The sequence below is a fragment of the Blastomyces dermatitidis genome, assembly GCF_000003525.1.
Source record: "Blastomyces dermatitidis ER-3 genomic scaffold supercont1.10, whole genome shotgun sequence".
Classification (NCBI taxonomy): Eukaryota; Fungi; Ascomycota; class Eurotiomycetes; order Onygenales; family Ajellomycetaceae; genus Blastomyces; species Blastomyces dermatitidis.
The window spans coordinates 135,226-152,539 of record NW_025544783.1 but is presented as its reverse complement, the minus strand read 5'-3'; the positions used below and the strand labels follow the sequence as shown (position 1 = coordinate 152,539).

At 31.5% G+C, this 17,314-nt stretch overlaps 1 pseudogene across 1 annotated transcript; it reads right to left on the bottom strand.

The window, feature by feature from the left end:
- Positions 1-16,812: 16,812 nt before the first annotated feature.
- On the bottom strand, positions 16,813-16,893 carry BDCG_17674 (annotated as a pseudogene). Its single transcript has one exon. The product of its transcript is annotated as a tRNA-OTHER (tRNA).
- Positions 16,894-17,314: the final 421 nt, after the last annotated feature.

The window sequence follows — 17,314 nt, the reverse complement described above, 5'->3', positions numbered from 1 at the left end:
ATGCTTTTTACTATCTTCTTATGAATTTTATTCAAAAGTTTCAATCTTGTTTTTACTTCTGATACTGAGAAATACTCTGTTCTCTGTATCTATTTAATATTCTAACTGTCTATTTCTCTTTTTGAAATGTTATCTGTGATATCACTGAGTAATGAAGAATTATATTTATAATAAGTATAGAAAGAAAATACTTTTAAAATTGCATTCTTTGCATTATTATATATGAATTCAGCAGTTAGAAGATATTTAAGTCAATTATTCTAATAATATAAATAGAACACTTGAAGATGCTGTTCTAATATCTGATTCTAATATTCAGTCTGATTATCTGTCTGTGAATGAAATACAGTACTGAGAAGATATCTTATTATAAGATAATAGTAAAAAACTGATCAGTACTTGCTGATGAATCGGAATTCTTGATCTATTATTAATGATTTTAAAGCACTGTGATCATAAATAATAATATCTAAAAACAGGTCAGTCAATTCAGAGGCTTTAATCTTTTTATAAGTAGAAATATATCTGATCATCTTTATAAAGAAATTAATAATAATCAAAATTAAGTTATATTCTTTAACTCTTATTGACTTCAGTAGATTAACTATGAAATTCATTGATAGATTCTGTCATAAGCTCTTTGAAATAGGCAGTGATGTCAACTTACTGTATTACTTATACTACAGAATCTTTATTCTTTAATAGATATTGTAAGTTTTAATATACTTCTTAATATCTGTCTGAAGCTTGTCTTAAATATATTTATATTTTAAAAGCTTCTCAGTCTTCTCTAATCTGAAGTGTCTCATATGAGAATTAGTATAATAAATTCTCAATAACTTCTGATACACTGCTCTACTATAAGAAATGAAGACTGAATTATTCAGCAGTAGAAGTTCATATTCTTCTAGTTATCAGTGACTTAGTTTCTTAGTGACACTGTCTCACTCAGAGTCTGTCTCTTTCAAGTTCAAACTGAATTCTTTCTTCTTTAACTTCTGAATTTAAGCTGTAGTAGAGATGTCTCTCTTCTGTAACTTATTAATGAATTTTAAAAGTAGTCAGATTAAAAGATTGTAGACTGTTTCATTCTTTATCAATTTAATAATAGTAAGATATAATATGAGAAGCTCATAATCTTCAGTATCAGTTCTCTATAAGAATCTGAGTTTTCTTTCATCTTCTATACTGAGTTACATAGCTGTCTTATCAGCACTGTTTTTAAGCTTCAGAGAATCTTAACTCTCTACAGTTAGCTTCTTCTACAGTGATAATAGAGATTCTTTTATAGAATTCTTCTCTGCATCAATGATATTATAATCAGATTGTCTAAATAGTATATTAACAGAGTTACACTGATCTGAACAGTATCAGATATAGAAATCATACTTTGAAAGCAGCTCTGTTCATCTGACTTGATGTTCTGTCAAGCTCTTTGTTATCAAGAAGTAATATAGATTTGCATATAGACTCAGTGACGTAGTAATTAACTACGCTATCATGAAGCCTTAATTAGCGGCCTTTTCCCCGAGAAATGAATGTCAAGAGAGGGCAGGTTCGAACTCTGTGAGAGTTATCTTAACCACAGCTTTCACTGTTAAGTTATAGAACAGTATCAAGGACTCTCAGATGCACTATAGTAAATCATTGTCAAGCTTAAAATATTCATTCTAAGAGTTCTCAGACACTAATTCTCACTGATCTTAGAATTAACAGCCTCTCAGTCACTTCAAGTTAGATCAGTACTAGAGTGATTGCGATCTAGAGTGTTCACAGAATAGTGAATTATTATCAAGCTTAACTGATCAGGTCTTATCTCTCTCACTCTAGACACTCACTTCTGAGAAATGAGATTTAAAAATCATCTGATTAGAACACTCTGAGTCTAGTAAGAATTTAGATAAGACAAGATCTAGACACTCTTAATAGATGATTAGTGTAAGTAAGACTGTGACAGTCAATCAGTAGACTGAAATGCTGAGATTGACAGCTGAAAGGTTAGAGACTTAACTAGAATTGACTAGCTCTGATATTATTCTTAGTAAGAATTTCACTTATGAGTAAGCTAGTTATAGAAGCTAGCTGAGTGATGACTCTTAAGAGAGAATGATAATCTCTGAAGCAGGGCTGAGAGAACAGAGACAGTAGTCAGTTATATAGAGTGTTAAAATATATATATAGTTTAAGATATAAACTGCAGAGATCTTATTCTGTAGCTCTCTTTACTTTATCTTTTTCTTTCAATTTCTTTCTATCTATCTATTTAATGTATCTATCTTTAAGACTGTGTTCTCTTTTTCTTTGTCATGATATTGTTAAATGATTTCAAAGTATCAGAAGATGTTAAAATACTGTAATTTGTAAACAGTTTTTATATTCTAAGCTGAAATTTTCTGATTTTGCATATCTGAAATTGATGAATGTATAATAGTTAACTTTACAGATATAGAAAAAACTCTGAGAACTAAAAGTTCTCAGGTAGATGTTATAGTCTCTAACTGTATACATCTATAATTGAAGAATAATAATAATAATAATAATAATAATAATAGATTTGCATACTCAGTGAGAACTTACACTGAGTACTTACTACTCTGAAGATAATATTACCAGATTTTAAAGAATTTGACAATTACTAATATCTCTTAATTATAAGTATCATACTTTCTTTATATAAGTGATAACTTCTTGAAGAAGAAAATCACTAATCTTTATTTATAATATCTTATAGACTCTGTGAAAAAGTCTTCTTTCACAGACATTTCATTATCTGTATCTTCAGAGATAATTATTCTCTGATTCTTTCAATATTGAAAGATCTCTGATGTTAACTGTGAAAAGATTTTACAGATCTCATTTCTGAATACATCAGTCTTATATAGACTGACCGTGTGACCGTGTCTGAGACCAGGACCAGATTTTTTGATAGTCTCATTATCAATTCGACTGATTCCATTACACGGTTTTAACATTAGATAGTAGTTTCATACTGTCTCAGTGAAACTTACTGTCTACTCTTGTCACATTTTTCAAATGAGACCATGATTTCCACTTCTCAATTTAAATTATTTTTATTGCTTTAAATGACTTTAAATCTTATTTGAGCATTACCAAAAAGTGTTAATTTTTAAAAAATTAAAAATAGTCTAAAGAAAACCTTAAAATGTCTAAAAATAGTAACTTTATGTCAAGAATGGGACTAAATAGGACCAAATAGAACCACTTTCTCATTTTTTTCAAGTCATGATTTCATTTTAAGATCTGATATATAGTCACTTTGCATGTTTTTTTAATAGTCAGTACAAGCGGGATTCACGCCAAGAAATGTATGGGACCAGACCAAATGAGTTCAAATGTGAAATTCATGATCCCAGCGGCCAGTCTAGTCTCACACTGACTGAGTAAATCAGAATTAAAGTGATTTAGTATTATAATATCTGTAAAAGCTTGTTTCAATTCTGCAAACATCTGCACAGTGTCTTGAATGAGAATAAATAATTCTGTTTTTCTGTCTTTCATACTTCTCTTTAATAGATCTGTAAGAGAGACAGTAATCTGTGAATATGTATAGATGAATCATCTGTAGAAATTTATAAATTCTAGAAATATCTACATTTTATGATACATCTGCAGTATCAGCCAGTTCTCAATAATAAAGATTCAGCTTCTATTCATTGAAATGCTGTTTATCTTAATAATATAATCTAAGAAATCAATCTTCTGCATGTAGAATGAGCATTTTTTAGTATTTATATAGAGTTAATACTGTCTCAAATAACTTAATACTTCTTAAACATGAGTATCATGTTCTTTCTCTGATTTTAAGAAGATTAGAATGTCATTCAGATATACTATATAGAAGATGTTGATAAGGTCTTATAGTGTCTTATTTATATAGATCTGAAAGATGACTGAAGTGTTACAAAGATTAAAAGATAAAACAAGATATTCAAAATTACTGTACTTGATATGAAAAGCTGTTTCTTAAATATTATCTTTATTAACTCTGATTCTATGATAGATATTCTGTATATTAATCTTTGAGAACATCTTTGCTTCAGATAATCAATCAATTATCTTATTAATTAATAATAATAAATAGTAATTCTTAATCATCATCTTATTAAGATCTCTGTAGTCTATACACAGATGTAATCTATCATTCTTCTTAAGTATAAAGAGTATAGATATCTCTGTCAGATTCTTTGATAAATATATTCAGTTCTTTAATTACACTTTCTCAAGATATTTGCACAGAATATTCAATTTCTTTACAGACAAGTTATAAAGAGATCTGTACAGTATTATTATATTATCTTCAAGATAAATCTTATATTATATCTTGATATCAGAAAACTTCACTGCTTCTCTTTCTAAAAAGATATTCTTATAATCTATAAAGAGATATTATGTATATCTATCTTCAATAATAAATACTGTTACTAATCTTACAGTGAGAGTGATAACTTCTTCATCTATTCTCAAGTCTCAGTCATCTGCTATACAGTATATTAACTCTATCTTTTTCTTAAGATTCTTTTAATGAAACTCTTCAGATTTCTCTATCACTGTCTCTTCATTAGTGAGATAGTATCATTATATCTGAGTGACTCAGTTAATGAGAGAATTGTTTTCTCTTAATTATAAAAGATCTAGAATAACATTCTTATCTATAATATTAACTATATGAAGAAGCAGACTGCTTTTCTTAAAGATTTCTTCTAAGTCTGTAGTCATATACTTCACTTGAATTATGTCAAAATAGTGATATTTTATTTCATCAGTAAATTTCACATAGTTTGATAAATCTATCTTCTTTTAACTCTTTATCAAAGAAAAGAAATAGAATATGAAGTTAATATCTGTTTCAGAGTTAAGTAGGCATCTCACTGATATTGTAAGAAATCCCGCTCCTCGCGGATTCTTTATCTCTATTTCTATCTCTCATGTAACCAATAGGGCTAGCGGCCCTTGGCTACACACAACTATATAGACTGGAGTTCATGAATACTATTCACAACTCAGCTTGAATACTATTATACATTTAACCTCTACATTTATCTTTCTACTGTGAACACTTCTAGTAGTTAACAGTATATATCATGTCAAGCTGCAAACACCTGAATAATCGCCTGCAAGCACTTATTCTTACATTTCAAGCTCAGTCAGTCAGCAACTGCCTGTTATAACTGAAAGAACTAGAAACTTACATGCTTCAACCCCTGCAAACTCTACTGCAGGCACTCAGGAGCAGCCACTCAAACCATGAATAACCCTCATAAAAGAAGTCTCAGAGGACTTATCAATCACTCATGAAACATCATTCTCTGCATCTGTGACAGAGGAACTCTCTGAACCCATGAATAAATCAATCTCAGTGAAGAACATTCTTGAGCATCTCTCATGAGATCAAGCTATTTTTCTATAAGAAATGCTTGCTGTCTGTAAACACTCTCAAACTGAGTCTCTAGACATGATCTTCAGAGACATCTATGAACTGAAAAGAAACTTTCTCAAGCTGCAACTACTTAAGGCCATCTATTGAATCACAATCTATAAAAGCTTTTGTGAGTTTGTATTTAAAATTAACTCACAAGCCTGACTGTGTGATATAAAAGATGAAGAAGCTGTCATCTATGTGATAACAGGCCTCTATTACACTGAAGTCAAGAACTGGCTGAATTATCTAGAGAATGATCATGAGAGATTCTGATAATCTGTTCTTAAGATCTATCTAGAGAATAAGTTAAGAAACTTTGTAAACTGAACAGAGAACACCTGAGCTGCAATTATCAATATTAGAAAAAGAGATGAGAAATCTGATAAAGACTACTCACAGTGCTTCATGAAATTATGATATGAATTAGAATCTGTGAAAACAGGGCTCTGAAATAAGATCTGAATAATGATGTTTGTGAAGAAGCTGAATAAAGATATACAGAACAAGCTCATTAAGAAAGACTCTAAGCTCTTGACTCTGAACAAACTGATGACTCTCATTCATCACTTACAGATCACTGTGAGAGTCACAGACCTGTGAAGAGTGAATCATTGATCAGCTCTGCAAGAGCCAGAACAACAGAGAACAGATTTGTCAGAAAAAGATGACAAGACACAGAGAGATTCATGTCTGACTGCTGAGCAGAGAGAGAGAGCTTTATAAGCTTCTGTAAACAGAGTGTATAACAGAGAGATTAAGAAAAAGAAACTCTGCTTTATCTATTCTAAATCAGAACATCTTCATACAAACTGTCTGAACAAATCAAAATAGAAATTTGAGAAGTCACAGACAGAGTCAGCAACAGCCTTCTTAAGAGTCTTAAAGCTGACACCTGAATCTGTTACTCTTTTAATGAAAATACTTGCTTACAGAGAGAGACTGCACTGTGATACTGCTGCTCTGCAAGTATGAAAAGTATTAATGAACTCAGAATTTCAGATCACTGTGATGTCTCTAAAGCTCATGAAGTAAATAAGCTGAAAGATGAAGACTGAGAACCTGCTCTTATAATAAGCAGAACATGAGAACTCAGATCTGAGAACTGAGAGACTTACAAGAATCATCTTTGAATTACAAGATCTCTCTGAAATCTAGAGAAGATTTACAGAAACTGTGATTATCATAGACATCACAGATGACATGTATTTGAGACTTGTATGACTTCAAAGACACAATTCACACATAGCTGTTCATGAGTCAGGTTTATACTTCTGATCAGTGTTGACAGACTCACTTACAGAGATAGAAGCAGTTGATGCTACAGAGTTGATTAGAGAAGACAAGCTTATCTATATAATGACTTTATGAGTGTCTGAGAATCTCACAGTCATGAAAACTGAGCTTCAGATATCAGAGAAATACTGAGATCTCACAGAGATGTTCAGCTCAGCTAAGACAGCTGAGCTTTCTTCTCATTATAAGAAGAATCTGATAATAGATTTGATAGAAGAGTAGAAACCCTTCTGAGAATTAATCTATAAGCTCTCTCATTACAAGACAGAGGTCTTGCAGATCTATATGAAGAAGAATCTGAAGAATGACTTTATTCAATCTTCACAGGTCTCTGCAGAAGTCTCTGTGATGTTTATAAAGAAGAAGAATGAAGATTTCAGATTGTGTGTAGACTATTACAATCTGAACTTCAAGATAATAAAGAGTCACTATTTTCTATCTCTGATTGAGAATGTGATCAACTGTCTCACAGAAGCTGTCATATTCATACAACTGAATATGATCAATGTATATACACAGCTGTGAATATAATCTGAGAATGAATGAAAGACTGTCTTTAGAACTGCACTGAGATTGTTTGAATATCTAGTGATGTCTTTTGATCTGACTAATGTTCTCACAGCATTTCAGTCTTTCATCAATAAAACACTTCATGCATATCTGAATGTCTTTATAATAATATATCTGAATAATGTGATGATGTACTTCATGAAGAAGGAAGAACACACTGAGCATGTGCAAAGTGTGTTGAAGGTCTTAGATAAGATAGAACTGTATATTAAGCTTGTGAAGTGTAACTTCAGTGTCTGCTGAATTAATTTCCTAGAATATGTAATCACTGTGAATGATATTCAGATAAAACTGTTACAGATTGAGACTATTCTATCATGACTGAAGTTAACTAGTATTCATGAGATTCAGATCTTTCTGAGCTTTATGAATTTCTATAGACAGTTTATCTTTGCATTTATAAGAATCTTCTTAACTCTTACAGACATGCTGAAGAATGAAAACAAGAAGAAGTCATCTTATAAATAGAGAATGAAAAGGTTGTTGAGAAGAAAGAACTGTGAGAACTTTCTTATCTCAGAAGCTTACAGAGTCTTTGCAAGGTTGAAACAGATATTTATAAATGCAGTGATACTGTTCCACTTTGATCTCTTACTCTTAATCAGATTGAAGACAGATGTCTTCTTCTTTATGATTTCAGAAATAATCTTGTAACTACAGTTAAATGAGAACTGAGTTTCAGTGATTTTTTTCTTATGAAAGATGTAACCTGCAGAGAGTAACTATGACATTCATAATCAGAAGCTTCTCACAATAGTGGAATTCTTTCATCACTGATATCACTACTTTGAGAATCTTGTGACAGTGATTACTGTTAAAACTGATTATAATAGCTTGTAATAGTTTACTTTAATCAAGAAACTCTTGCAGTGACAGGTTCACTGAGCTCAGAGACTGAGTGAGTTCTGATTCAAGATAGAACATATCAAGGAAACTAAGAACTCAGCAGACAGATTCTCTCACAGATCAGACTATATTAAGAAGGCCAGAATGACAGATACAGAGAGACTAGAGAAGACAGAAAAGCTTTATAAAATGCTCAGACTGAGTGTTATGAAGAGATTGACTGAAGAGTCTCTCAATTCCCTGTGAGAGAAGAGAGAAGAGAAAGAGAAGAAGTCTGTACAACTACTCTCTATAACACTGAGAGTCAACACTCTGAGAATCTCTGTGAGAATTCTTGAAGAGAGTATCTATAATCTGAAGAGTTTGCAGGCTTTGAGAAGTGCTGTGAAAGACCTGGTGTAAGAAGAAACAGAGTATAAGTTTTTATAAGATCTTCTATTCAGATTGTCTGAACTATAACTAGAGAATGAATATACTCAGTATATTCAGAAACTGCTTACAGCAGGGACTAACTCTGCAGAAATAAAGAATTGAAGAGACTTAAATAATCTCTTGTAAAGAGAGGACTGAATTTATGTGCCTGTGAATAAGTTTCTATGTGTAGAACTTATTAAAAGGTATCATGACTCTTCTCTAGCAGATCATTTTACAGATATTAGAACTCATGAGTTACTTATAAGAAAATACTTCTGACTGAAGATGTGAGAACTTGTGAAGAAGATAGTGAATTCTTATACTATTTATCAGAATTCACAGATAGTGTGATTCAGATTATATAAAGAACTTACTCCTCTATTCATCTCACAGAAACCTTGAAAACAGCTAGAAATAAATACTCTTATAAGTCTCTCTGAAAGCAAGAACATATATGATGCCTGCTTTGACAGTGTGCTGATGATAGTGAATTACTTTATCAAGATGACACACTTTATACTCACCTGCAAGGACTTGAAGTCAAAGAATTTAACTCATATCTTTATTCATGATGTGATTCAGTTGTATGAATTGTCTGTGAATATTATCTCAGACAGAGAATCAATCTTCATAGAAGAGTTCTGATCTGATCTGATAACTATACTGAAGATCTTGTGAGATCTAAGCATGGCTTTTCATCAACAGACAGATGATCAGACAGAATGTCTGATGAGTATATTAAAACAGTATCTGTAGTGCTTTGTCAATTATAATCAGAATGACTGAATGCATTGATTATCACTCATGAAGTTTGTATACAACAACTTAAAATATGTCAGTACAGATAAAACTCTCTTTGAGATACTCACTGAGACTCATTCATGAATAATCTTGATAGATCTGTGAGAGTATACTATAGAGTATGATAATGTCTGTGAACAGGCTGAGAGAATTCAGAAGATTTGAGAGAAAGCCTGTGAATTCTTGAGAAAGACTTAAGAGTATTAGAAGAGATACTATGACTTTAAGCATATTATAAAGAGTTTCAAGAAAGATGATAGAGTCTGACTGAGTCTAGAAAATATTACTATATAAAGATCTAGTAAGAAGCTGAATCTCTTATAGACAGAGTCTTGTAAGATTATGAAGAAAGTTAACTCACAGTTCTACAGATTAGAACTGTTATCTGATTTATAGATATACAATGTTTTTCATGTCTCTTTACTCTGTGAATATAAGAAATTCTTAGAAGAGAATTCTGTGACTCATCACTCTGTCTGTAAAGTACTAGAGAGTGAAAGAGAATATCAGATTAAAGAGATTATTAACTCAGAGAAGTGAGATTGTGAGCTCTGATTCAAGATTCAGTGATAAGAGTATTCTGACAAGATGAATGAGTTCACTTAAGAATTATCTGAGTAGATAAGATATCTGCAGAAGCTGAGACATGACTTTCATACTATAAATTCTGATAAGTCAGAATAATGTGATCTTTGCTAAGAACCTGATTGTAATAAAGATATTAACACTGTCATTTATAAACTCTAGTCTATAAGATAATGAGTTTCTACTGAGATGAACAGTCTACAGTGTATACAAGAAAAGAAGAAAACATGTTCTTATTAAAGCTAAAAAATAAGAAAATAAACAGAACTGTAAATACAATTTAGAGATTAATAAAGAAAAAATAAAGAAAATTCATACTTATATCATCAATATCTGCAACACTCAATTCTCTTATAACTATCAATTTTCTTCTTCAAAGAAGCAGAGAGTATCATATCTATAGTACAGATAATTATTATATTTGATGTGAAGACTGTCAGAAATGCACAGACTTCAGAAAAGCTGAATATCAGAATATACACAGTTATAACAGAATCTTGAAGACTGATCACCTGCATGTGTGATCAGATATTTCTTGTAAAACTATATTCACTCTCTCAGTTATACTGAAGTATTCAGTCTGGAAATAATGAAGATACAGAGAGAGAGCTCATCTGTTCAGATTAACTCTCATTGCAAATTCATGATATTCACATTGCCTTGATTACCTGGATTTTGCAGGTACCTGAGAACTCATCTCTCATTGACAATAAAATTGCAGAAATGCGCTGCAGCGCGAGAACCATTGATAGAGAACCTAGACATATTCACATATGCCTGGTCAGAGATTGTGCAGGCAGGAGAAGAATGGTTGTAGGCCTGCAGAGCTGCAGAAGACACTGATAACATCAGAAGCTTTACAAGAACTGTCAGCTAGAATCTGTAAGAAATTACTTATGAGAAGACTTACAGCAAAGAAGAGAACTGTGCTGCTTGAAGCCAGGAGCTGGCCTGAGAAAGAAATGAAGTGGGCCGCTGGCCTGAAGATCAGGTGTGGTGACAGGGCTGAGAAGAGTGAAGATGTGATTGTGAGTGACAGCACTCCTGCTTCATCAGCCAGTAAAAAGCAATCAGAGAAGTTACAGAGACACTCACAAGAAGCTCAGCAGCAGTCAGACATTATTTATGAAGATATTGAAATTGAAAAATTTTTATTCTTGAGAAGTTCTTGAATCAATATGTAGATATTGTTAGAAACACTCTCTCTCTATCATCTGAGTGAAAACACTTCACAGATGAATAGAGATACTCACAGTTTATAAGAATGAAAGCTGTTATAGAAAAAGAGAAAAGAAGATGAAGTTCTATAGACAGATCTGAGATATTTATACTACTCTAGAGAGGTTTGCTTACACTGTGAGTGATTCTGTGAAACAGTCAGATTACTCTAGTAAATAAGAGTGATTATGAATTACAGATCTGAATCTTTCTATATAACTACAAAGAGTGATTGCAGACTGCAGATATCTTGATTCTACAATTCTACAGAATTGATGAAAGAATGGAAAATTTCTCACAATTCTACAGTATCAAAGAGCAATGATTTATGAGAATGAATGAAAGATTAACTTATAAATGTTTCTCTTTGATGAGAGTGATCTCACAGAGAGTAATTCATCTGTGAGATGAATCTGTGTAATGATCACACAAGAATCTCATAGAAATGATTGAGAGTCAACTGAAACTCTTCTGTATGAAAGATATGAGATAAATCTGTGTGATAGTCAGAGAAGAATCTGTAGATTATAAAGAATTTCATGAAACAAGGAACTGAGTGATAGACTCTTTTCTCTTTGTAATAACAAGGGATTTTTCCTCACTGAGGTTTTTTATAGATATGAAGAATTTTTAGTGAGTATCACTGCAGTGCTGAGCTGACTATGAAGTCACTCAGTGAAAGGCTTCACAGATGAAGTCTTAGAGAGAGAGAAGTATGTAAGAAATCCTGCTTCTTGCAGATTCTTTATCTCTATTTCTATCTCTTGCATAATTAATAGGGCTAGCGGCCCTTGACTACACATAACTATATAGACTGGAGTTCATGAATACTATTCACAACTCAGCTTGAATGCTATTATACATTTAATCTCTACATTTATCTTCCTACTGTGAACACTTCTAGTAGTTAACAGTACATATCATGCCAAGCTGCAAACACTCAAATAATCGCCTGCGAGTACTTATTCTTACAGATATCTTCTTATTTGAGATATATATTGTAATTGTAACATGAACTTGAAGATATGAGAATTATTAATTCTTCATTTCTTTCTCTTCTTTATCTTTCACAGATATGTTTATTAGAAGAGAAGTTAACTTTAAGAAGATATCTTCTTAATTTCTTCTCTTCTTCAGCTTCTTATAATCACTGATATAGTAATTATCAGCTCTGCAGTTGAAATAGAAATCTTTATCAAATCTTTTTTAATATTTCTTTACAGAGAGTGAAGAATCAGAATACTTGAAATTCTTCTTTACTTTCTCTACACTGAAGCTATTACAGCATTATTTAGATTCTATTATTAATTACTTAGAAGAGATCTTATTTATCTTTTTCTCAGAGAATTGATTATTCAAATAGATCTGAGAAGTCAGATTGACAAGCTCAGTGTGATTAATTAATGAACTCTGATATTATAATATTATTATTCACATCTTATAAGTTAGCTTTGTAAGATAAAGCTATGTTTTTAATTAATTCAAATTATAAGTTAATTTCTCTTAATATTCTTCAAATCTTGTATTGAAATTGAAAGAATTCTTATTATCTTATTAATATAATAAGTTGAATTACTATACTGCTGTGAAGCTGTGATTACAGTAATCTTTAATTTAATTCAGTAGAAAGTTCTTGAATTCTTTCTAAATTATAATAGTATTAATATGCTTAAGCTCTCTCTTCTTAATAGCTTAAGTAGTTGCAGAGATGTCTTTAAGAAGATTAACAGTGTATATTACTTATATCTCATGAGTATTGTACTTGCTCAGATTAAGGCAGAATTTTCATTCAAGAATACAGATAAAGCTGTGAAATTCAGATAATATGTTTTTCTTATATCTTAGAGAATCTCTGATCTTAATCTCTCTATCTTTATAATAGATGTAGATGTGTAAAGACTGCAGTGATAACAGAGCAGTTAAAGAGCTTATATTAAAATATACAGCAGATTCAGAAATCTCAGATTTCTGCTAAGATAGAGATATACACACTCTAGAAAATGATGTAGTATTTTCTTCAGAGAGTGAGATTAAGTCAGTCTCAGTATAGATACATGAGATTATATTAATCTGTTAAAGCTTGACTGATTCAAACTTATAATCAGATTAAGTGATTTTAATTGTAATATAACAGAACTGAAGTGATAACTAGTTAACAGTGTTATATAGAAGTAGTTGTTTAAGAAGCTATATAAGTAAGCTTAACTATCTTGCTTAACTAGTAAGCTTATAGACTACTGAGTTATTGCAAGAATATCACAGATATAGTACTTAGTATACTAAGAAGATTGTATAAGATACACAGTAACTCTTATATATATTTCAGTAGAAGAAAAATGAATTACAGACTTCTTTGAGAAGTCAGTATCTAGCTATTCTATATAGATAATGAGTGAATATTCTTCTCTCATTTTATAAGTGAGAATAGCTGAAGTGATATCTTAGCAGTGTCTCACTACTAAGAAAGAGTAATCTGCTGATCTTATATAGAAGCGGGGTTCTCATATCTATTAATCAGATCTTTCTATGATATATCTGAATGATGTCATAGAGTGTTCAGACAGCCTGCGGAATAAATGAAATCATCCGCATAAAAGCAATGAGCTGTGTGAAACCGCAACAGGGCCTTGACGCGGCCGGGAGCGTGATAAATGAACTCTAATACTATAATATTATTATTCACATCTTATAAGTCAGCTTTGTGAGATAAAGCTGTGTCTTTAATTGATTCAAATAATTGATCAATTTCTCTCAATATTCTTCAAATCTTGTATTGAAATTGAAAGAATTCTTATTATCTTATTAATATAATAAGTTGAATCACTGTATTACTATGAAGCTGCAGTTATAGTGATCTTTATTATTTATTATTATTATTATTCTTCAATTATAGATGTATGCAGTCAGAGACTATGACATCTACCTGAGAACTTTAGTTCTCAGGGTTTTTTCTATGTCTGTAAAGTTAATCATTATACATTCATCAATTTCAGATATGCAAAATCAGAAAATTCCAGCCCAGAATACAAAAACTGTTTACAAATTGCAGTGTTTTAACATCTTTTGATACTTTGAAATCATTTGACAATATCATGACAAAAGAAAAGAGAAAAAGAACACAGTCTCAAAGATAGACACATTAAATAGATAGATAGAAAGAAATTGAAAGAAAAAGATAAAGAAAAAGATAAAGTAAAGAGAGACTATAACAAAACAAATTATTAAAAGAGAGTGTATAGCTGTTTTAACAGACTATATCTGATTAATTTCCTCCTCTTCATATTCAGATAATTCTGAATTTAGTCATTTTCTTATAGCTGCTTGAGTTTCTGATAGAAAGTCTATTAAGTATTTAATTCCTGTCTCAGTTGAGAATAAGAATCTCATATTTAATTGATTTAGATCATACTTCTCTTTCAATCTGACTCTGAGACTATTGTATAATGCACAGTGCATTATAATATACTCAGAATTCTTATTTATATTACAGAATGAGCATTCTATTGAGTCAAATCTATCATCAAATCTTTGTATATAAGATTTGAAATAGCCATGTCCTAGTTTCAGCTGTATTATAGATGAGAATATTTTCTTTTTACATTTAATTGAACAAGATTTCCACTTGGGTTTTATTTCAAATCTTGAATAATGTATACTCTTCTTTTATTTCTGTCAGCTTTTATTTCACTTATCTAAACAAGATTCTTTTATTTTTCTCTTTATAAAAGACCAGGACATAATTTTTTGAATAGATCTGCTTAATTCTGCACTCTTTTTTACAGCTGAATCAGCCAATTCATTATCATGAATATTCATATGAGCAGAAACTCAGTGCAGATAAATTATCAGCTTTGATATTCTTCTCTTTTGAATTTTCAAAACAGAGTTTAAGATCAGTTCAAGATTCATTTGATTATTATAAATCTGACTATTTCTAAGTCTTTTTAAAGCAGCTTGACTATCAGAGAATATTCATGTCTCTTTCAAACAATTTTCTCTTTTATAAGATTTTATTTCAATGAGTTTAAAAGCTTTCACTATTGCAAATAGTTCAGCATCAAAGACTTCATATTCAGAGTCTAGATTTCAGAAATCTGAGATAAAATTAATATTATCTTCAGTATAAGCAATGTCTGTATCTAATCTATTCAAGTTCTCATTTTTTGAGTCATCTGAATAAATCAGAATGAAGTCTTTTATATTAATTGTAGAAATTCTCTTCAAATACTGTTCATATTCTTTCTCTTTTGATAGTTCACTTATTTATAAGTCTATAAGAGATTCAAGCTTTTCTCTTCAGAGAGATAACTTCTCATGATCAACTTTTTCAACATTTAAAGAAGAAAATTGATTTTTAATCAGAGAGCATAGTCTGTACAGTTGAGAAGACATTTTCTTTGAAGAATTATTTTCATTTCAATTAAGAAATCTATTTCAATTCAGTTCATTTTCAGAGTTAATTAATGAAAATGAAGAAGAGACTCTTTCTCTGATTATATGATTTAAGCTTATCTTTACAACTCTCAGAGCATAGTTCATACAGGTCTTTTCAAATCTAATAGTAGAAGAAGAAATTGAAGCTTCAATTTTCATTGCTTTAATAGAAGATGATTTAAATGCTTTCAGAATTCTTCTCAAGACTCTGTTTTGCAGACTTTGAAAGAGTTGAGTGAAATTCTCTTGATTATTTCATTAAACTTAAACTTCATAATCAGCTACTGATGTAATACAGGCTATATATAACTGTCTCATAGCCTGGAAGAATAGACCTCTCTCTGTATTTAATAGTCTGATTATGTTATTCAATAGTCTTTCTGCCTTGACAGTTCTTTGTTGAATGTGATATTTAAAATTCAACTTGGAGTTTAACCATACTTCTAATCATTTGACATTTACACTGGGTTTAATCTCTCTATTTAAAAGAGTTAGAGATAGTTCTTTCTCATTGAATCTAGGAAAGAAATGAATTAACTCAGTCTACGGGCGCTAGCCACCCGCAGAATGCACCTTAAGCTAATTACATTTAACCCCCTATAATTAACTGACCACCGCGTCCGTCCTCTCGGGCCAGCCACTAATTTCCAGGGGTGTTAGTTAGTGGCTGTCACTGCTCACTTGATGATGTACACACCAAGCTTCCGGTTGCTGATCTCGGCCTCATTAGATGCTCATAGGCCTATCAATCAGCTGTCATGACCTCGCCCCGTGTTAGGAACTAATCATAGGCTTGATGACTGCAGTCCTCTCTGCCAGTATTAGGGACTGGCAGTGAGCTTGCAGGCTCTAGCCTATCAGAGTGCTCTGTCTAGAGCCTAGATGTGTGTCTAGACCTGCTAGTCAAGTGGTTTTTAAAATCATTCTCTGTATTTGAGAGGGAGCTAGGCTTCAATGACAGCCCTAGTTAGAGACTTACTTAAGTAGTGTATAATCACTATATTAGGCTTGACTCTATATTGTTAGAATCTTGACAGATGCACAGTAGAATAGTGAGATATTGACACTTCATGCTGACTCTGATAAGTGTTCAGAGAATCTCACTTAACTAGTGACTTGACTTGCAGTAGACAGTTCTACCCCGCATCAAGCCTTACTAATTAAACTCAGCCTCTATTACATGAGGGCTTTCATGGGTAAGAAGTGACAGATGCCAGCAGTGGGATTCGAACCCACACATCTCTAATGTGTGCGGCCTTGGTTACCAGTCTTACCAACTGGGCCACGCTGGCTATAGTGATCTTTGATTTAATTCAGTAGAAAGTTTTTAAATTCTTCTCAAGTCATTGCAGTATCAGTATACTTAAGCTTTCTCTTCTTAATAATTCAAGTAGTTGCAGAGATCTCTTCAAGAAGGTTGACAGTGTATATTACTTATATCTTATGAGTATTATACTAGCTTAAGTTAAGACAGAATTTCTGTTCAAGAGTATAGATAAAGCTGTGAAATTCAGACAATGTGTTTTTCTTATATCTTAGAGAATCTCTGATCTTAATCTCTCTATCTTCATAATAGATGTAGATGTGTAGAGGCCGCAGTGATAGCAGAACAGTTGAAGAGCTCATGTTAAAATACACAGCAGGTTCAGAAATCTGTAAGAAATCCCGCTTCTTGCAAATTCTTTACCTCTATTTCTATCTCTCATGTAATCA